The following is a 23,456-nucleotide window of genomic DNA, read 5'->3' on the forward strand; positions in this document are numbered from 1 at the left end:
TAATACTTTGAGAGTTTCAGCGGCAATTTAGAAACTGAGAAGTTGCAGCTCATTAGAAATTTTAATCCTCCTACTTTTTTAAATACATTGTGTGGAATAAAATTCCAGAGTGATTCTGGTAGCTCCAAACATTTTTTAAGCCATTTAAATTTGAAGGTAGAATTTAAGTGAAAAAACTTTTAAATTTCTAAATCTCCTTCTGCTGCCTGGAGAAGTCTTTTTTTTTTTGACTGTGGCAACACAAAGCAGGCCTGGAGAAGTCTGCTACTTTCAGAAATGCTGCTTCACTGACGTCATCACGTTAGAGTTGCTCGTCCAATCACACGCGTCGCCTCGCAAGAACCGCGCGATAAACGAACGGACAAAGAAGTGGTCTTTGTTACGTGAGTTTCTACAATGGCGGCCCGGTATCACCAGTCTCACTACAGGCTCCTCGTAATGAACAGCCTGGACATGACCGACTGGTTTCAGTCAGACCTGCGACAGACACTGAGAAGAAACTGTTGAGCATTATCAGCGGGCTGTCTGCCAGAGAGCACCGCTGGAGGAGAAGCTGGAGGAGAAGCTGGAGGAGAAGCTGGAGCAGAAGCTGGAGGAGAAGCTGGAGCAGAAGCTGGGGGAGAAGCTGGACAGGCTGGAGCGGTGTCTGAGCTGCAGGAGAGGATGTCTGCCATGGAAGCCCAAATAAACACTTTGTCCAGCGCGAGGGCGTTGAGGAAATTCAGCGGAAAAGAGGAGAGTCCTAAAATTGTGGTAAGGATATATTCCATTTGTAGGATATTTTTTATTGAGTTTTGGTACAATCTTCTGAATTGGTAACGTTAAGCAGTGATATGTCGTCCTCCATCTTCTCCAAGCTAATAACGGCTTCATTTACTCTTTTCCAGCTGCTTGTAAAACCCATTACTCTGCGCAGGAATTTATAGTCAACCCGACATGGCGGATCAGGCGGAGGCGATTAAGTCATCTGCCCGGAGTCGGCAGAGAAGAAAGAGAGTAAGAGATATTACTTTGATTCATTTGATTAGTTTCATTCATGGGAGTGTGTGTTTTATATAAAATGTGGTTAGAATAGTATTGCTGGTCTCTATGATATGATTTTTCTGTTACATTAGCAAATGTATTGATTTCTTGTACTGATTGTGTTCACAGCTGCTGGATGCCAGGAAGACGGTCCTTGCTCCAGATGAACAGGAGTTCTGGAATGGCATCACAGCGGACATGATGTCGGATGAGGAGGACGGCAGTGTAGATGGCGTACATGGATGGATTGTGTGGCCTCCATCCTTCCGCAGCCAGGAGCTTTCTAACTTGTGTGCTGCCCTACAGGCCAGGCTGGAAGCTGATGGAAGGTACACAGCTCTTCGTCACAGACGTTTTTACAATGGACAGCCGTCTGAAAGACTGAAGCCATTGAAATACGACAGGGCAGCAGCCAGGAAACATTTAATTCCAGAGCTGATGCCTGCGACCAGCCCGGAGTGACATTCAACAATGTTTTAGTTTTGAATTGTATATATTTTTTTGAAACTTTGACCAATTCTATTTCATTTTTTTCATTTTAATTTTTTTTGTATTTTTTTTTAAAGAACAGCCTATTTTGATTTCAGATCACTGAAACTGTAGACTGTTCAATAAAGCGCTTGTTTTTCAACATGTCTCTAAATGTCATTTTTTAGCCCATTGGTTAACAATGACAAGTATGCAGGTTAACTAAGTAGACACTTTACATGACCCATATTTATTAATGCCTTCTTAAAATATTAATAATAATAAGTATTATTATTATTGTGTGTGAGGGGATGAGGAGGTGGGGGAATGAGGGGGGGGGGGGGGATTTCATGGCCCAGGGGTTGACCAATAGCAACAGATCTTTCAACCAATCATGACACAGTTTTTTTCTGTTGCCATGTCTTGTTTCATCCAATCAGTGACCCGAGTCACGCGAGACAGGAAGGCTGGATGCTAATTAGTTTTCACACCTCTGCCATGCCCCAGGTGCGACGTCACTCCCCCCCTTTCCCCACCCCCTCACCCCCCACCCCACAAATCCATTCCGTTTTAGGGCGTCCTCAGCCCGTTCTGAGTGGTTGTTCACACCCTAAGAACAGCCAAGAACTGTGGAGAACTAGGTAGGTTTTCCGGAATTCACAGGGTCGATAATCTGGCTTTTCATGCAGTGACCTACTCTTTGGGATGCACTGAAAGCAGTAATAAGGGGGAAAATAATAGCTATTTCTTCGTATGAGAAAAGAATGAGAGAACAAAAACTTAAAATTTTAGAGAAGGAATTGAAGAGATTCCAGAATGACCATGCAAAGTCCCCCAAAGAAGAAAGTAAATGTATGATTATAAAATTAAAAAAAGAAATAGACGAAATAAATACTGAAGAAATTAAGAAAAAACTTATTTTTACAAAACAACAATATTATGAAGTAGGTGGAAAATCACTAAAACTTCTATCGTATAGGTTAAGAAAACAACAAGCAGATAGAACCATACACAAAATAAGAAACTGCAACAAAAGAAATAGAATTGTGTCGGGAGAAAATTAAGCATTGCTTTCTAAATTATTACAAAGCATTATATTCTGAACTACAGCTGAGCAACAACAGCCAAGTGGATGCCTTTCTGGCCCAGATAAACCTTCCAAAGGTCACTGATGATCAAAATGAAAAACTACTATCAAAAATAACCAAAGAAGAAATTCAATTAGTGTTAGAGTTGAACTTGTAAATACATTTATCATAATCAAGCCCTAGGGCATTAACTGACTGGACATAGCAGGGCCGGACTGGGAAAGAAATTCAGGCCGGGAGATTTCCAATCAGTCAGACCACTTCCACCACCGCAAGGGTTGTGTCACGTGGGATAATGCACCAAAATTTAGTTTTTTTTCCTTCCAAAAATATGCCTTTTACAGTTATGTTATAGCAATTACAACACTACTAAACAGACAGTAAGTCTATTAAACACAGCCCTAAGGACAGCTCCATACAGTCCAGAACTTTTCTCTTCTGTAATCTCTTCACTACCCTCACCAATTTTTCCAGTGTTTTCCTTTTCCTATTATTTATATAAGATGTGGAATTAAAAAATATCTATTATTTTGTCAGCAAATCATTTAGATGTCAGCTGGTCATAGCTAATAGTATATGCAAACACCAATGTTCATTTTAGAACTGAAAATTGTGAGTCAACTGCCTATCCTACCTGAAGAGGGGGTCTCAAACGTTTTCAGGCTTCCTGCAACCCACCTGACACCTGTGGAGCTTATTTGGGCCAGACATTTTTATTATATTTTGGCCTTTGAAGTCTGATGATGCATTTGTGAGAAGAACCGACCGTTTGTAAACTTAAGGGTGCTCCATAATCTTCACTCCTTCCACTCTCTCATATCCCCGCTCTGCAGTGCATGCTTCCCCGTTCTCGCTATGAAGGGGCGGGCCATAAAGCAAATAACCAATCATGGCACGTTTCTTCTAAAAAAATGTCACTTTGACCAATCCCTATCCTTCTGATTTAGAGCTCAGAGCACTTTCTTTGTGTGAGTGACAGGAGGGTGGGCGTGTACTCTGTAAGGCTTCTAGCGCTGCTGTCTCTGGCCTGTCTGCCAAAAAGCCGATCAACTTTTGAGACCAGGCCCAGAGAGTCATAGATATTTACAAACACTAGGGCTGAATCCCAAACCGCCCCCTACACACTACCCCTACACACTACCCCTCCGTTTGCGCGTTCCCGTGGAGGGTCTTCCATATTATGGGCCGTCCCAAACCGCGTAGTGTGGAGGGAGAGTGGACTGTTCAGCCCTTAAATAGCGAGTCTGCATCGATGCTCACTCTGGACAACTTTTTCAGGAAGTGCAACGTCGAAATGGAGGAGGAAACAACATATTGATGTAAGTTCCACATGTGTTCTTTATTTCTCCCACACCTTTTTCACACTGACAGAACATCACAAAGAGTGGTGTAAAAGATAAAACAAAAGAAACAAATCTTCTTCTCTGCTGACGTTTGATTTAATTGTGCACCCCCTGACACCTTAAAATTTGAACACAACTGACAGAATTCATTTATTCATTTGTTGGATCTGAAATGCCAGATAATAGGATTGGAAAACATGTCAGTGAAAAAAGTGGGATGCTTTCGTCTTCTGGAAGTAGCAGCGATCCTTGTTAGTTTCAACCTGTGCCACAGCGCTACAGCCATGACAGTAGGCGTCTTTGTGTTACCATGGCGATGACGTCTTCTGTTTTCCGGTGAGGCGACAGGGCGTCCCATTCCTGACGATCGTATTTATACCCTCCCCCTTCAATAATAGGTGCCCTCCACAGCTGCGAGTGTGACTTCTGTTGGAGTGACACTCGGTAGTGGAGGGGGAGTGTGTAGGGGGGGTTTGGGATTCAGCCTGGATGTCTCAAGACGGAGTCGGCGGCGGCGTCACTTGGCGGCCATCTTAGGACAGGGGACTGCTCTGGCGCACTGTACTGTAGTCAATGGTAAGGTGGATGATTTCCTCACTTTAACACTCATAACTCGCTCAATTCTTGATTGATTTACAAACGGTTTAGTTTATTACAAACCTTGTTAACGTGGCTATGATTCAGGCTCATTTCCGAAATCGCAGCTTTTCGTTTTGAAAAATGCGGCATAGTTGTGTGTCTTTTCTGCCTGGCTACTCACATTGAAGATGGTGTTACTCACAATCTGATTTTCAATTATTAGGTTTTCCTGAGACCAACGTTTTTTGAGAACCTAATCTTTAGGTGAAATTACATTCTTTGTGGTTGTGGTTGTATTTATTTGCTTGTTAAGAGACTTTGATTGAGACCTTAGACTTATTGTTTGTATACATCTATGCCTGGATTAGTTAGCCTGCAGCAGAAATGCATTGTGGGTAATGTAGGCACCAGGTTCATGAAAAGAAAAGACAACATCTCTGTTTGTTGTGCATTGATTTTGGTTGAGCTTTGTTTTTATCTGTGCATTAGAAAGCTGATAGTAATAAAGAAGTGCAATGCTAAATAATAAAATTACATTTACATCCATTTATGCTGAAAAAAGATGATATCTGTGTTCATTTTTTATTTTTTTGCAGTGGCAGCCTGAAGTTTAGAGAAGTGGAAGGTCCTCACTGCAGTCCTCAAACCAGCAGGATAAAATTGTGAAGATTACAATATAAGTATAAACCATAAATTAAGAATAGTACGACACTAAATAACCTTTGACTAAAAAGACAGCTAGCAGACAATTTTCATGCCTGAGATTTAGAAATAAATAAATTCAAAAGCTTAACATGATACTGTGCAGCTAGTTAGAGATATTGGTCATCAACCTTTAATCTTGTTTTTTTAAGAAGGCTAGATTAACTTAAAAACTGCCCACTCCATTGTTGTAACTTCAGCTGGTTATGGGACACTGCAGAAATCCTGGAAAATGATTTATTGAAAAGAGTGGGAACCTTGTTATTATTTTTCTTTATTTATTATTTATTTTTTTGTTCAAATGTCATTATTTTTTCATTTTAGCATTACTTTTTTGTTATTTGTTCATCATCATTTATTTATTTTGTCTATTTGAATATTGCAAATATTAAAGATTGACAGTATAATATCTGTGTGTGTATAGCTATTTCTTTATTACCTATCTACTTAATATAATTTTTATATGAATTCAATGGTTTTAATTATTCTTATGTAACAAACCAAGCTGTTCTAAAATCGGTTGAAAATTGATCAATCTACAGTGATTTTAAAATCCATGCTCCATTGACTTTAATGTTATGAGTGATCGAGCAGCCCTGTCCCAAGATGGCCGCCATGTGGCGACGTTGCTCCCCATAGGCTGACAGCGCTCATGAGACATCTAGTGGTTGTATATATCTATGGGCCTGTCTGCCAAAAAGCCGATCAACGTTTTTTCATTGGCCTGCCAGTCCGTGGCTGGCCTGTCCAGGCAGGCCAATAAGGAGGCAGGCCACCGGGAAAAGTCCCGCCTCTCCCGATTGCCAGTCCGGGCCTGGTACATAGTGTTTTTACATGATAATTTTCATAAAATACCTGCACACACTTCTCACTTCCCAAGCTTCCACATCTTAGTACTTTTCCACTCTCTCAGCAGCTCTTCAAATGTCAGTGTAACTTGAGCTACTTCTTATCTTATGCAGCCATGTACCCACACCTGCTTCTGTATAAATGAACCATGTATTGGGACAGTGCTTTGTAGCTGGCACTGTCCTCTTACCCTTGCAAGTAAACTACTGGTCTCTGTGTGTTTTCTGGTCTGGTGAAGATCTTCTTATGTTATGTGAGAGCTCTTAGCGGAGTTTCTCTCTGACATATAATTTGGTCCTTCGAGCCGGATCCGAAGATTCCTTCCCGACGTCGAGGAGAGCCAACACCGAAGTCTGTGGACAGCGATGGTCGCCAAGCAGCGAGATCTGAAAATCCTGGGACGTGAATTCGTGGCCAGGTCGGTGAAAGGAAAAGCGGTCCCTCGGCGCTGGTGTTGTGAATCCAAGGATCCGATCCAGGAAGTGACACCGATCAGAACCACGGGTGAGAAAGAATTCTTTGGTTAGATTTTGCCGTAATGAAACGATAAAAAGGCCGTGAAATAGAATAAAATAGTGCCACTGGCAGGTGGTCCGCCGTAAGAGACCAAGGTTTAAGGTTTAGCCGTAATTAAACCAGGCACAGTGTACACTGGTGTGAATGTGAAGTGTGACTGAGAAATTCAAGCACATTATAAGGTCTAGAGTACCTTGCTGAATTTCTAGTTTATTGTTTTCCTTGTTGTTGACGACATACTGGTGACAGGGGGATTAAGGGCGAGCTAGACTCATAAAAACTAACACCGCTGCAGTTTATCTGCAGTAGAAGGATGTGTTAGTGTCCTCCCGTTGTCTCGTGCCAGAGAACTCAACAACAAGCAGCTATGGGACAAAAACACAGCGTATTAGAAGGCGATGAGAAGTTTATGGAAGGATATGTGGAAGAATCAGGAATAGTAAGTCAAAAAAGATGGAGAAAGAAACATAATTTCTCGGGCAAATTAGATGAGAGAGAAATCTTAGAACTCCAAACTAAACTAAAAACTGAAATCCTTCAGACAAAAAGTGACAGAAAGAAGAAGCGCAGAAAGGATGAATACAAACTCTCAGATAAATGGCTAGAACAGAGCAGACTCAGAGCAACGAAAAGGAAAGACAAAAATGAAAAAAGGCAAAAAAAAGGTTGTAGCACTGGTTAATCCAGATGAGGGGACACAGGTTCAATCAAGGCAACAACAAACCACTGATGGTGAAGATGCGCAGGGAGGACGCTCCAGCGCGCCGAAACCGCCAGAGAAACCAAAAGTCGTTAAACCAAAGGAAATGACTTCTGCAGAAAAAAGAGACGACTTCCTTAAACGAAGACGTGGTTTAACAAAAAACTATGAACTTAGGAGCCAGAGTAGAAAAGAATCTGCCAAAAAACCTGAAATATATCCAGACTTGACCTCACATACACCAGCTGACTATGGTAATGACACAGATGATGACTTTGGAGACGAAACCCCAAAAATCGACAGAGAGTTGTGCCCTATTGTAGAAGTAGCGAATCCACGTTTTGGCACAACTGTTGATGGTGCTCCGGACACCCGTGAGACTATTTTGGTTTCCAGACCATGGACAGGCAGAGACGTTGACCGAGCACTCGCAGGATTACCAAAACCAGAGGAAGACCCAACAGGTGCAGTAGAGGCCTTAGAAGGCCTAAGAAAAAGCCACCATTTGAACGGTCCTGAATGCCACCAACTGGTCAGAACTTATTTGGGCTTCAAGTTCTGTCGTGTTGAAGGAAACTTCACAGGACACGGCACTAACCATGACCCTTTTAAACATGATAATGTAGACTTAAAAAACGCATTTGATGCACTAATGGATAGAATAAAAACAGAATTCAAATGAAGAGCAGATTTTACAGCAAATTTGGCCACAAGTGTAAATAAGCTTTGGTTTTCTCTTAAGAACCTTACTAACGCACTAATTGACATAACTGATCAGCTGGAAAACGATCCTGAACTTGAGGCTATCAAGCAAATGACTCTCCAGAACAGAATAGCTTTAGAGGAGTTTGTGAAGTTGTTAATGACCACTGTTGTACATACATTCCTGACCACAAAGGTAATTACACCTTAATCAGACAGAAATTGGATGAGATCAAAAAGGACATTTTGAGTAACCAAGACAAAGGTATTTTTTCAGGCTGGTTTACATCTGGTGATGTTTTTCAGACTATTAAGAGATTTGTAATTATAAGTGTATGTATTTTGTTACTATTTTGCATTTTTGCTACCTGCATTTTACCATGTTTGAGATCCATGATTTCTAAAATGATAACCACTTCTGTTGTTGCGTATGCTGCACTCGAAATGGAAGAACCACAACATGACTCGAATGATGAGAATGGTGATGTTGAAGTGTAGGTTAATGACGTGACAGCAGAAAATGTTTTTACAAGTTGTTGTTAACTGATCTTTACACTTCTTGATCATGATAAACAGGAGGGAATGTTAGAGTTGAACTTGTAAATACATTTATCATAATCAAGCCCTTGGGCATTAACTGACTGTACATAGTGTTTTTACATGATAATTTTTATAAAATACCTGCACACACTTCTCACTTCCCAAGCTTCCACATCTTAGTACTTTTCCACTCTCTCAGCAGCTCTTCAAATGTCAGTGTAACTTGAGCTACTTCTTATCTTATGCAGCCATGTACCCACACCTGCTTCTGTATAAATGAACCATGTATTGGGACAGTGCTTTGTAGCTGTCACTGTCCTCTTACCCTTGCAAGTAAACTACTGGTCTCTGTGTGTTTTCTGGTCTGGTGAAGATCTTCTTATGTTATGTGAGAGCTCTTAGCGGAGTTTCTCTCTGACATATAATTTGGTCCTTCGAGCCGGATCCGAAGATTCCTTCCCGACGTCGAGGAGAGCCAACACCGAAGTCTGTGGACAGCGATGGTCGCCAAGCAGCGAGATCTGAAAATCCTGGGACGTGAATTCGTGGCCAGGTCGGTGAAAGGAAAAGCGGTCCCTCGACGCTGGTGTTGTGAATCCAAGGATCCGATCCAGGAAGTGACACCGATCAGAACCACGGGTGAGAAAGAATTCTTTGGTTAGATTTCGCCGTAATGAAACGATAAAAGGCCGTGAAATAGAATAAAATAGTGCCACTGGCAGGTGGTCCGCCGTAAGAGACCAAGGTTTAAGGTTTAGCCGTAATTAAACCAGGTTTGTATAGTGTTTTTACATGATAATTTTTATAAAATACCTGCACACACTTCTCGCTTCCCTAGCCTCCACATCTTAGTACCTTTCCACTCTCTCAGCTCACTCCCATTTGTGTAACTTGAGCTACTTCTTATCTTATGCAGCCATGAACCCACACCTACTTCTGTATAAATGAACCATGTATGGGGACAGTGCTTTGTAGCTGGCACTGTCCTCTTACCCTTGCAAGTAAACTACTGGTGTCTGTGTGTTTTCTGGTCTGGTGAAGATCTTCTTATGTTACGTGAGAGCTCTTAGCGGAGTTTCTCTCTGACAATTAGCAATCAAGAAAATGAAAGTGGGGAAGTCGCCAGGGACAGACGGCTATACCACAGAATGGTACAGAACTATGCAGGATCAATTAATGCCGACACTACTAGAAACTTTTAACTGGATTTTAGAAAACAAAAACATCCCCCCCTCATGGAGGGAAGCAATGATTTCAGTCATACCTAAGGAGGGGAAAGATAAGCTTCTGTGGACAAACTACCACCCAGTAAGTCTCCTAAATAATGACTATAAATTATTCACGTCCATCTTAACTCAAAGAATAGAACAGATTCTACCAGTATTAATACACAAAGATCAAACTGGCTTTGTTAGACAAAGACAGACCCAAGACAATGTCAGGAAAACATTGCATGTGATGAGACATGTCTCACTACACAAATTGGAGACACTAATATTAAGTCGAGATGCAGAGAAGGCGTTCGACTCGGTGAGGTGGTCTTTTCTCTACAAAGTACTTTCAAAATTTGGCTTTCATCCAAGTATAATAAACACATTTGCAGCACTATATAACAAACCAACTGCAAGAATTAAAATAAATGGTGATTTGACCAACTCATTTACTTTAGAAAGAGGAACTAGACAAGGCTGTTGTGCATCACCACTTCTTTTTGCCCTTTTTTATAGAACCTATGAGTCAATTAATAAGGCAAAGACCAGAAATAAAAGGGGTAACAATGCCATCAGGGGAAGAGAAATTAGCTCTGTTTGCCGATGATTTATTGATAAGTCTAACACAGCCTACACAGACGCTTCCTAAGCTGATGGAACTGTTAGAGGAATTTGGTTCTATGTCTGGCTATAAAATTAACGTAAGCAAAACTGAAGTACTGGCATTTAACTATACTCCTCCATCCTCAGTTTGAACTAAATACAACTGGAAATGGGACGCTGAATCTATTCAATATTTGGGCATCTTGTTATCTCGAGACTTTTCAAAATTACATGATATTAATTATGGCCCGTTGATTTCAAAAGTAAATTCAGATATACAAAGATGGAATGTCATTCCCTTTTTGAGTCTTAAGCTCCCGCGTAGAGTCAATCAGGATGAATATTTTGCCTCGGATGTTGTACCTCTTCCAGTGTCTGCCAGTCAAAATACCACCTAAACAGTTCTTAGAATGGGACACATTGATAGCAAGGTATCTGTGGCAGGGGAAAAAAGCCAGAATCTAACTCAAGACACTACAATTAAGAACAGATAAGGGTGGAATGGGCCTTCTCTGCTTAAAGGAATATTACCATGCAGCTCAACTGACACCTCTAGTCTGTTTATGTTCACCAACCTACAATGCAGCATGGAAGGAAATAGAGGGAACAATGATTAACAGAATCCCAACAACAGCTCTACTTAGCGATAATAAATTACAAGTAGAACAGAAGATCCCAGAAGACTCAATCTCAGGCAGTTTCTTCAAGTCCTGCCAAGAAATGATCAATAATTGCAATTTGACAGATGTATCTAAAATTATGAGGTGGTGTGCCTACGATTCAGATTTCACACCAAATAAAATGGATGGAAGATTTAAAATATGGATCTCAAAAAGTTTGACTACTTACTTCTCATTTACCCACAAAGGGACCTTTACAAGTTTTGAGTCCCTACAAAAGGATAATGGTTTGGGAAAGGATGATTTTTTTAGGTACCTACAAGTGAGACATCATTTGAACAAAAATCTTAAAGGAAAGCTAGAAACAGGGGATCCATGGTTCTTGGAGGTATTTTTATTATTAATTAAACCCAGATCAGACAGCAAAATAATTTCCTAATTATATAATGGCATACTAACATCAAAACAAGAGAACACAGATTATATAAAGAAGAAATGGGAGAAAGAAATACAGATAAAGATAACACAGGAGAGCTGGGAGAAAATATGCCAGCTTCATTGGGTTTCAACTGGTTCAAACACTTGGAGGGAATTCTGTTTGTAAAAATGTTACTAGATTTTGCATTACGCCCGTTTAGAAACGTTATCAGGGTAATGGAGACGCCTGCTGGAGACTTTGTGGAACTACTGGAGTCAACCATTTCCATATCTTTGGGGACTGTATTCAATAAGATGCAGTGACGTGCGGTCAGGGGAGGCAGGTGAGGAAATCCAAAGTCGGTGTCAAGCTAAAGCCAGTAGGTCTGCACACATCTCTGTACTTTAATTTGTTTACAGTATATATGAATTGCTTAAGGGCTGCACAGTGGAGTCGTGGTTAGCACTTTGGCCTTGCAAATCCAGTTCAAATCCCGTTCTGGGATCTTTCTGCATGGAGTTTGCATGTTCTCCCTGTGCATGCGTGGGTTTTCTCCGGGTACTCCGGCTTCCTCCCACAGTCCAAAAATATGCTGAGGTTAATTGGTTACTCTAAATTGCCCGTAGGTGTGAATGTGAGTGTGATTGTGTGTCTGTATATGTAGCCCTGTGACAGACTGGTGACCTGTCCAGGGTGTCCCCTGCCTTCAGTCAGCTGGGATAGACTCCAGCACCCCCCATGACCCTAGAGAGGATAAAGCGGTGTATAGAGAATGGATGGATGAATTGCTTAAACACAAGATGGGTGCTCTATCAATAGCTATCAAAGAAAGTTCTTTGTTGGACAAATATGTTCCTGTGTAAATGTGTGTGTTGGTTTGTGAGTGTAACTGAAAGAGGAATGCTGATGGGATATGAAGCATTATCAGTAGTTGCATGCTGTTGGATGAATAGTGAAATAAGATGCTTTTTTCAGTTCTTACAATCGTAAATCTGACTCTTGAGGAGTCAGTGCCTCACCAGCCATGAACCTCACTGCACATCACTGATAAGATGCTGCTGGATAGAGATCCACAAACATATTCCAAATGTATTCAATGTAAACTTTCCTTTCAGTTGTGAAAATTTGTATTTGGGGAATATTTTGTTTGAAACATGGAACAGGGAAGACAAAAACTACTGACTATACTTTTGGCAGCCAGTAAGAAATCTGTAATGAGAAAATGGTTGAGAGTAGAACCACCCACCATGGAAGACTGGATGGATGCTGTGTATGAAATATATGTCATGGAAAAAATATCTTACTCTCTTAAGGTTGAAAAAGAATCTGGTCCAAATGGACTGGGTAGGTAAAACCAATGAGTTCTGAATTTACTTGAATAAGCTTTTGTTTTGTACAAACCTGTCCGCTGTCCTTTTATGTATATTTGGATGTTTCCAAATGGTGCGCTCCCTAGTTTTGTTTTGCTTTCTAATTGTTTTTTCAACAAAATAAGTGTTAGTCCGAGGAAAAACAAAAAACTAGAAAGGCGATATGGAAAATTTTCAGATTTTTTTTCTTCTATCTGTTCTGGAACATCTGAGTCTGTAAGATGTATTTGATGGAAACTTGCCTTTCTGAATAAAAAGATAATTTCAAAAAAAGTGTGAATACAGAAGAAAAGTCTCAGTTTGGTACATGTGACTCGACAAAGAGCCAGTTTTGAGTTTTTATTTGGTTCCTGCATCAACATCTTCTCTGAATGTATCCATTAAAGGTTCCTTCAGGGTTCTTGAATGCTCCCAGAGTTCCTTGAGGTTCTCTTGATTGTCAGACTGTTCACCAATCAGGGATGTTTCTGCCGTTATTTCCCATCAGGTGGTTCAAACATGGAGCTCCACAGGAAGAGTCTGGACCTCAGTTCCTCTGTGGACCAATAAACTGATGAGGAAACATGGATCAGAGGTGAGTGTGAAGGAAAACTAAGATTCTGAAGTCTTGAATTAAAAGAGGAGACGGTTGGAATGAAGGTTCACTGTTTTGGACATCATTGTTGAAGGTTCAGGAATGTGTTGATGATTTACAGAAGTTCAGTGAATTTTCAGACTCTTTAATGTTAACAGTGACAGTTTAGATGCAGCAGCTTCTTATTTCAGATATAATAAGTAAAATAATTTAAAGATCTGGGGCCTCATTTATAAAACATTGCGTAGGATCCATACTAAAGTTTGCGTATGCCGAAAATACGATAAGGGCGTATGCCCCTCGCCCCTGATTTATAAAACTGTGCGTAAGCACAGCTGCATGCAATTTCTTGATAAATCACACACCAGCTGGAAGATTGCACAGGTGGATCCACCTCACATTTCGCCCACAACACACCCACATTTTACCATGAATGGTCAATGCAAAGTAACTCATGAATGTATCTGTATATAAATAAGCTGCTGATCCACGGCATTTCACGCAGCGCCGGCCGGCAGTCTTTTTACTGCTGTGCGTCAGGATGAATGAATCATGTGTTGACCCAGGCCACCCTGCCACTAAATTTGTTATGATCATGTCCGATGTACAAATAATTTGCACACTGATTGAATGTACATTTTTTCGGTTCACATAGAGAAATTCATCTTCACTCGGGAGTTGTGGTGTGAAGCATGTGTGCCTGCGTGCCTGTACAGGGCTGATTAATGGTTGGACGCTCATCCCATTCGGCCGCATATGGATAAATAAACAAAATTCTTGAAGAAACACGCTTCTCGATGTCAGACAGATGTTTTAATGACAACGATGAAGAAACCCTAAAACGATACAGAGGCAGAAACGTAAGCTAAAGCCTTCACTTTCCTCATAACAGGGATAATAGAGAGTCATTTACATGTAACGGGCAGAACAGCTCAGTACATCCACTCCAGCATGAACAACAATGAATGAGCGATAATCCCGCCAACAGCGGGTTCTTATTCTCTCAATACCACCTGACCTGGCATAACCAGAGGCCCCTAACGGCCGGTGGTGATCTCTGCATCCCCCCCAGTCCGTGAAGCCTAAACAAGGTGCAAAGTAATGGACTTAGCTCAACACCCAACGGCCCGTCTCAGGTTCATAACGCTTGGGGGGCCTCTTCGTACGAGCACAGGGCAACACAGGCAACGGCGACGGCCGGGGAGACGCGGCAGGGGCCGCAACCAGAGAGGCAGGGTCGCCATGAGGACCGTCCATCGGGAGGGCCACAACATCAGGGGCCGACAGGGGGGCCTCCGAGTCGTGACCAGGGGGGTGGGCCACTGCAGGTGGGGGAACCACCTCCGGGGGGTCAGGGCGAAACTCCCGGACCGGTGCCGACGGCCACGACGAAGGAGCAGGGAGCAGCCGGCGGGGGCAGGTGGTGGCTGGGGCAAAAGCACGGAGGAAGCGTCTGTTACGCAGGGTCAGACTGCCCGAACCATCCACCCTAACCCTGTATTGGTCGTGGCCAAGAGATTCGACCACCACGCCTGACCTATCCCACCGAAGGGGGTCTGGGCCGTGCTGGTTCTGAAGGAACACAGACTCCCCCAGTGCCAGGGGCCGGAGCGGCCTGGAGTGCGCCCCTAGAGCCTCCATGGTGCGAGAGATACGAGTCCGGAGGGCCTCTTCCTTAGCCGCCCAAGCTTCACGCCAGAGAGGCCGCACGTGCGGGTTGGTGAACTTCTCCAGTCGGTTCACAAAAGGCATTGAATCCCGGAGCGGGCGGCCAAAAATGATCTGCGCAGGAGAGAGGTCACAGTCAGGGTCCGGCGTGTTACGCAGCTGCAACATAGCGCGCAGAAAGCGATCGTGGTCAAGGTTGCCAGTGGGGCCAGTGCTGGACATAAGGAGACGCTTAGCTGCCTTCACCGCAACCTCAGCCCTCCCATTTGATTGGGGAAAGTAGGCAGACGACACGCGGTGTTGGACATGCCACAAGCGGAAGAAGCGCTCCGTGAGACCGGAAGTGAACTCCGGGCCCCCATCGCTCGAGAGTTCTTCAGGAACGCCAAAGGTGGCAAAGAAAGTGCGAAGGTGACGGACCAGGCCAGCCGAGCCCCCAGGGTCGGTGCCTGTGGCAGAGCTCAGCACCTCCACCCAGCCCGATAAGCGGTCACCCACAACCAGGTAGCGGCGGCCCCCATCGTCAAAAAAGTCCACAAACACTGCCTCAAAAGGGGTGGACGGTGGGGAGGACGGGAGGGGGGGTGTGGCTGCCTGCGAGGGGGCACGACGGTTACAGTCCGTGCACCTCTCCCTCGTAGACAGAATGTCCTTCGACAACCCGGGCCAGTAGACAATTGCACGGGCGCGCCGGCCCATGGCTGAGGCACCCTGGTGGGCAGCATGAAGATGCTGAAGAACCCGAGGGCGGAGGGAGGCTGGAACCACAACGCGGTCGTGGTACAGCAGGACACCGTCATGCGTGTAGACAGACCTGGACACAGGGGAGAGATCCCCAAGGGCCGGGTCACAGTCATCCATGACACCTCCGTGTTCAAGGAGGTGCAACAGGTAAGAGAGACACGGATCTGCAGCAGTCTCCACCGCAAGGAGGGACCAAGGTATAGAAGCCATTTCTCGCGCATTCTCACGTATGGAGGCCATCAGCGCAGACTCCTCAACGTCAGATTCGCTCAGTGAGCCCACAGAAGGCCCATCAGCCGAGCCAGAGGGGGAGGGGTATCTCGAGGCAGCGTCAGCAGCACAATTGCTCTTGCCAGGAAGGTGCGCAATGTCAAACCGCCACGGGAGGGTGCGCTGTTTGAGTCTAAAGAGACAAGAGTTGGAGATCTCGTCCAGCGTGCGGTCGCCAAATATCTTCACCAGGGGCCTGTGGTCGGTAACAACGACAAGGTCATCGCATCCCTGCGTGAAGTATTTAGTCTGCTCCAGACCCCAGGCCACAGCCAGGGCCTCCCCCTCAATAGCAGCGTAGCGCTGCTCAGCCGGGGACAGGAAGCGGGAGCCAGCGAGAGTGATCTTCCATCCACCCGGGCAGCAATCTGGGAGCCCAGTGCCGCAGTTACAGTGCTGCTGGAGCAAAAAATACCCAATCCCACGCCTGGACCAATCCGGACGGAGGCAGGTTCGCCGCTGCATGTCAAATATCTCCACGTCCTCATGGATGGCTTCGACTATGGCACGCTTGGACGCCTGAAACGCAGACTCCAGATCAGGGGGCCAGGAGAACTGGCAGCGCGGGCTAAGAAAGGGCTTAAATGGCGCCATTTTGTCCCGCAGCTGCGCATAGTTGGCAACCTGGTTGACAAGGCCGAACCAGCTTCTGATGTCTGTCGTGGACACAGGGGAGGGGAAATCCCGAATTGCGTCCAGGTACTTAGGCAGAGGTTCAATGGTGGTGTCCGAGACCCTAAAGCCTGCAAAGTCAACCGCCCTTTCCGCAAACTGAAATTTGTCCGGGTTCAGCACAATACCAGCTCGGCCGACCCGGGTGAGGAAGTCAATAGTCCTCCACCAGTGCTGCTCTAGGTCAGTGTCATAGTGGACAGTGTCATCAACGCATCGCTCCTTACGCTCAAAATCTGAGATGATAGCGTCAAAGTGGCGGTTGTAGCCGTCCCCGGAGGACAGAAAACCCTGTGGCGCCCGGGTATAACGTCAACGGCCAAAAGGTGTAATAAACGTGGTGAGGTGTCTATCTACCTCACGCAAGGGCACACTATGGTACCCATTCCAAGCATCAGTAACGGTCTTCCAGGTCCCCTTCGGAACACGGCGTGCCAGGTGGAATGGCGATTCAGAGGCGAACGTCTCACGCTGGCAGAATTTGTTGAGGGGGGAGAGATCCACAGTCCTCCGGGGTGAACCGTCATGTTTACGAGTGACCACCATACGGTGACACCACGTCACAGGTTCACCGTAAGGAACATGCTCTATCACACCAAGGGCCTCGTCTCTAATTAGGTCATCATAGACCCTCTGCTGCCAGTGCAGGGGCAAGGTGGCCGCTGTATGGCAGGTCCGTGGCACTGCAGCAGGGTCCACATGGATCTCTATAGGAGGCCCGTCCATGCATGGTAACGCCCGGTGGGGGCAGGTGTTAAACGTGGATGAGGCATACCTGTCAAGCAGCCAAGCCTTCATCCGATGATTGTTGTCTGGCACGCAAGGGAAAGGCAGCTCAGCAGGGTGGGCCGGGGGGGTCGTGCGCAGGGGGCACGGGCACCTGGCCACAAAGGTATTAGGTGAGCCCCTGCAACCATCAGCGGTTCCCAATGAGCCAAGAGAAGGGGACACAGCAGGAGTGCGCCGGGCGCCTGACGTGCTTCCACCCACGAACCCACCCCCAACAATTGCCGAGGGGAAACCAGCTGGTAAGAGGCCGAGGGAAAGCAAAGTCTCATAAGAGAGGTACATGGCGTTCACCGAACTGCTCACATAAACCATGGAGCGGCAGGAAGTCGCCACCCCAGTATCAGGCACTGTGGAGAGCCTGGCGAAGAATGCTCCCTCGACAGCTATCGGAGAGCGGTTAGCTGCTGACAGGCTGAGGGCGACTGGGTGCAGGTCATCCTGTGAAAAGCCACACCTGTGGAACTCCTCCAAAGACCAAAGGTCCGACTGGGCACCAGTATCTGCAATGGCAGACACAGTCGTCACCGCTGGGGGGCGTGGGGCGCCAGCACCACCTCCAGGTCTCACCGAACCATCAACAGAAATCTGAATCGAAACCCGGGGGTGCTCCTTCATCCGAGCGCGTCGCCACTCCCCCTTAGTAAAGATATGGTGTGGGAGCCTAGCGGGCCCAGTCATGGCACCTGAGGGTGTCAGGGTGCTATGCTGGTGTTGGCCCCGGTGACGACCCCTACGTCTACGGCGACCGGAGCCAGAGTCGACCAGGGATATCTGGGCGATCGGCCCAGCACTCACAGCGGCCTGTTGACCATCCGGAGCCGGCTGCCGCCGTCTCCCCCTCCTGTGCGCCCTGAAACAGTCCAAACACACCTGGTGGGGCTTCGAATTCCACCCACGGGGCCCCTCAGTAAACACATTAAAAATCCCCTTGCAGTCACGGCAAGCCGCCCGCTGAGACCTATTGACATCAGCAGAGGGAGGGGCGGTGCTCGCCCGTGCGCCGGTCTGGCACCGGAAAGATGATACTGCTGACAGAGAGGAGGGCGGTAGAGCGTTCCGGGCAATTTCTCTGTTTTCTACCGGGGCGATCACCTCATTCACCGTCTTATTCAGCACATCAGGAAAACCAAGAGTCTCTCGGCGGATATCAGTGTCATAAATGCCATTAATAAGAACGTCACGAACAATGTGGTCACTGTAATCCACATCTCTACCGCACACACACGCAGTGTGGAAGGCGCACGTCTCTGCTTTGCCGCGCACCCTGGCTGCAAAGGCGCGAAATGTCTCCTCCCGTTCCTGGTGCAGCTGGAGCAGCTCGGTGCGCAGAACGCACGCAGCCACGGGGATGACCGCCAGCGAGCGCATGGCAGAGAGGAGGGCCGCCGCAGGTCCAGTCGCAGCATCCGGGTTGGTCTGAAGAAGGCTGTCACCGAGATCCGGCCCGGCGCATTGGAACAGCTGGAAAGGGGCCTGGGCGTCCGTGATGCCCGATCCCGCGCGGAACACTTCCCAGCGGCGCGTGAACAGGTTCCACTCCTCGATGGACACGCCGACATCAACCGTGGGGCGCTCTAGCTTCGGACCCGCGGGAGTCGATGCCTGGGGTGGCGTGGCCGGGACGGGCAGAGGCTGATGAGCCAGCCCGTGGTTCGACAGCAGGGCGATGGCGAGAGCTTCGGACACATTGGCGGAGACAAACGCGCAGCCGGGGACGGAGCACTGTACCACCACCATGGTTTCTTCATGAAGAAACACGCTTCTCGATGTCAGACAGATGTTTTAATGACAACGATGAAGAAACCCTAAAACGATACAGAGGCAGAAACGTAAGCTAAAGCCTTCACTTTCCTCATAACAGGGATAATAGAGAGTCATTTACATGTAACGGGCAGAACAGCTCAGTACATCCACTCCAGCATGAACAACAATGAATGAGCGATAATCCCGCCAACAGCGGGTTCTTATTCTCTCAATACCACCTGACCTGGCATAACCAGAGGCCCCTAACGGCCGGTGGTGATCTCTGCAATTCTTTACTTTTTTTTGCCTTTTTACTGTGATAGTTGCAGTGAAGAGTGACAGGAAATGGGGAGAAGAGTCTGGGGAAGACATGTATAAAAGTGCCGCGGGCAGGAACCGAACCCGAGCCACTGCGTCGGAGACCACCCCTACAAATGGATGAGCCATACAGGCGCCGGGTGATCAGTAAACAAAATTATTTAATAAAGATCACCGCACCGGCCCCAGATACCGGCCCTTCGGTCAAACGACCGAATGAAATAACGTTCAATCCGCTCCTGTTAATATATGAACATAGTTCTGCAAATACAGTCGTCGGCCAAATGGCGCACTATAGGAACATCTACAACAATGAGGGTTTATGATTATCCGGCTCTTCAAGTCTAATATGTGATAACAATAAAGATTTGAGATCAATCTGGTTTCAATTCACCACTTCACCCTCCGGCACTGCCGTTCCCTCTGTCTCCAAAATGTGCTTAAGCAAGCATCAAAGTTGGCGTACCGGTGCGCACATTCTCACGCCAAGTTTTTTTTAGAAATCACAACGAACACAGCGTACGCCACTTTCTACGCAAAGTTTGTGATTTACGCCCTGTTTTGTGCGTAAAGAAGCATCAAGAATCAAGGTTGGTGCACCGTGCGCACATTCTCACGCCAAGTTTGTTTTTATAAATCACAACCTTTGCGTAGAAAGTGGCGTACGCCACTTTCTAGCCCTGTTTTGTGCGTACGCAAGCTTTATAAATGAGGCCCCAGAACTCATCAGCAGCAGCTCCTTTCTGTCTCTGCTGGTGGGTTTGAAGGGTTTTACTGCCACCTTGTGTCTGATCATAGTTACTGCTCCACACAGGTTTCTGGACTCCACATCATTTTTTTCTGTTTCACAGTTGTGCTCATAAGTTTATAAACTCTGGTAGAATGAGTAAAATATGCACCATTCTTTAATAAATACATGAATAATGAATACTAACCCTAAATGAAAGAAAAAGTTTTCCCTGATCAAACATATTTTCTGTGAAGAATATGTCACAAATGTTTGCAAAGTTCTGTACACTGAAGAGCACAACTGTTTCTCTTCAACTCTGTAAAATTCAGAATAAAGCAACATTTTTTTAGTTCACTTCAACCACTGACACAATGAGTCACAAGTAATCTTGTCTGCAGGCAGAATTCACAGATTCCAAAATACAATTTGATCACGTTTTCTGGTTCAATAAATATGAAGACTTTTATTGCTGCAGTTTCTCAAGTGTGCAAAAAAAAAACATAGTAAAGTATTTAATGAAAACATGACATGGTCCAGCTGTCACAAAAAAGCATAAATGTGGCAATAAAAATGTCTTGGTACAGTATTTCACAAAAGTTTTTTACATTTAACGCGGTCACATGGTGTGAGTTATTGATGATTAATATCTGGTTCCTTCCATCAGCTCAGGTAGATGCTGATCAGGTTGGTGTGGATGGAAATGGTTCTATTTATTCCTCATGGACTCAGTCTGTCCATCCTGATGTGTAAAACAGTTCATTTCACTGTTACTGTGATCCAAAGATGAAACAATCTACAGCAGATTATGTTAAATAACAGTGAGGAGAGAGACACACCTGGTGATTGAAGCCTTTAGGTGCAGACAGAGATCTACACTGAGTCCATTAGGAAGAAAAAGTAGCTCAAACATTTCATCATGACGGCTCAAACTTTAACAGCGATCACAGTTTTGACTAAATAAATGTGATTTAAAATGTGATCTGCAAATAGAAAACAACACTGCTGATAAAAATCACTCACTTTCAACTTGGTTCAATCCGTGTAGAACCACTGAAGGTGCCTACCATAATATGATATAATTTAATTTAATATAATATAATATAAAATAATATGATATAATTTAATAAAAGTGCCTTCATATATATGTTACTTTTATTTAATGTTAAACACTAAATCTGAGTTTCACAGTGAAATAATGAACCACAAATCTCACCAAGTGAATGAGTTGTAGAACAACATCACTTTTCTCAAAAACTAATAAAGAAATAAATCTGGAGTGATTGCTGGGGGCAGGGACGTCTAGAATGAGCTGCTTCATCTGCTGCCTCCACGACCAGACCCTGGATAACTGCAAGAAAATGGATGGATGGATGGATGGATGGATGGATGGATGGATAATAAAGAAAACATATACAGCTTTTCAAAAGTCACGGCTGTCCATTTATTTCATCAAAGGATGACATCTATCAAAACATTTATTCTCTCCTGATCTCATCTTCTTTTCAGTTCAGTCAGTAGAACTCAAAGAGCCACTTCAGGTTCTCCTGTTAATACAAAGAACAGTGAAAAAGGAGGAGGGAGGTGGAGGCCTTTAGAATAAACGGTTGGTTTACAGGAAACAAGGTGGTGACGGTTCAAACAGGGTAATGACAGTTGGTTCATGACAGTTCAAACAGAAAGATTGTCTGCATTCCTTGAATGAATGAGTGAACGAACGTTTTTATTTCTGATGTGAGGAAACAAAGCCACAAAAACAAGGCAAAGTTATTTATATTGCACAATTCATGCACAAGACAATTCAAAGTGCTTTACAATGGCAAGGAAATTAATCACACAGATGGTGTAAAAGGTAGACATTAAAATCATATAAACAGGGGGCTCCTGTATAGCTGAACAGGTTAAGCGGGCAAACATGTACAGAGGCTGGTCCCCATTGCAGGTTTGATTCCTGCTCGTGGCTCTTTGCTGCATGTCTTCCCCCTACACTTCTACCTCCACATTGCACCTGTCAAATGAAGCCGAAAAGGCCAAAAAAAAAAAAAAAAGAAATCGTATACAAGGCAGAATTTAAGAAATAAAATCAACATGAAATTTTCTGATTACAAATAAATCAAAAGTCAGATAAAAGAGAGATCAAATAAAATCACTTGCAGTGCAGTGTTGGTAATAAGACGGTCATCAATCAAAGGCAACAGTAAATAAATAAGTCTTTAACCTTAATTTAAATGAGCTGAGAGCTTCAGCAGACCTGCAGTTTTCTGGAAGATTGTTCCACATTTGTCGAGCATGAAAACTGAAACTGCTTCTCCATGTTTGGTTGTGACTCTGGGGACAGAGAGCAGACCTGAACCAGAGGACCTCAGAGATCTGGATGGTTCGTATGGTAAAAGGAGGTCACTGATATACTTGGGTCCTAAACCATGCAGAGCTTTATAAGGTAACAGGAATATTTAAAGTCTATCCTCTGAGAGACCAGAAGCCAGCGCAAAGACCTCAAACCTGGAGTGATGTGGTGGACTTATTTAGCCTTGGTTAGGACTCTAGCAGCAGCATTCTGGATCAGATGCAGTTGTTTTATGGACTTTTTAGTCCGATCTGTAAAGAGACTCTTACAGTAATCTAATAGAGCGAGAATGTGAGTGTGATTGTTTGTCTAAATATGTAGCCCTGCGATAGATAGGCCTCCATCTCTTTTATGTCCTGATGGAATCTCTCTCTCTGCTCATCACTCATTGATCCCAGATTCTCAGGAAAACGATCCATATGTGACAATAAGTAATGCATGTTGATGCTCATGTTGCATCCAAGGGTTCTGAAAGCAGTCAGCAGATTGGTGACAAGGTCTGCATAGTTCCTGGCCTTGTTGTTGACAAGAAAGTTCTTTACGACCAGAACAAAAGCCTTCCATGCTTCCAGTTCCACTTCGTTCATCGAGTTTTCAAACCGAGGATCTCTGTTGAGCTGAGGGATTTGAGGACCGTCAAAGATGCCAGCTTTCAACTTCTCTATGGTTAATTACTATGTAGCATAGTTCAGAAAGTTGACCTGATTGAGCAAAACCAAGGTGATTTTTGGATTCAGCACACCAAAATGATCCTAAATCAGGTCAAAAAACTTCAACAATAAATTTGTTGTTGACCAGTTTTAAATGGACACAGAACGAATCTTAAATTTGAGATGGCTGTATTGTTTGATTTTCTGGATTTTCCTCTATAA

The 23,456-nt window shown here is 44.7% G+C and overlaps 1 protein-coding gene across 17 annotated transcripts in view; it reads left to right on the plus strand.

Annotated features, from left to right (window-relative positions):
• Positions 1 to 23,456, plus strand: part of LOC127534328 (GTPase IMAP family member 9-like) — a 268,581-nt gene that overhangs the window by 45,799 nt on the left and 199,326 nt on the right. For 2 of the 17 annotated variants that reach the window (XR_007942432.1, XM_051949239.1), the window contains exons 1-2: positions 8,889 to 9,149; positions 13,220 to 13,306. The exons of 13 other annotated variants lie outside the window; for them this stretch is intronic. The gene's annotated coding sequence lies outside the window, so the exon portion shown is untranslated. Of the gene's footprint in view, positions 1 to 3,634; positions 3,899 to 8,888; positions 9,150 to 13,219; positions 13,307 to 23,456 lie in introns of those variants that run through there. 2 more of the 17 variants (XM_051949240.1, XM_051949238.1) reach the window with 2 other exon arrangements.

This window comes from Acanthochromis polyacanthus, chromosome 6 (assembly GCF_021347895.1).
Source record: "Acanthochromis polyacanthus isolate Apoly-LR-REF ecotype Palm Island chromosome 6, KAUST_Apoly_ChrSc, whole genome shotgun sequence".
In the NCBI taxonomy this organism is placed as follows: domain Eukaryota; kingdom Metazoa; phylum Chordata; class Actinopteri; family Pomacentridae; genus Acanthochromis; species Acanthochromis polyacanthus.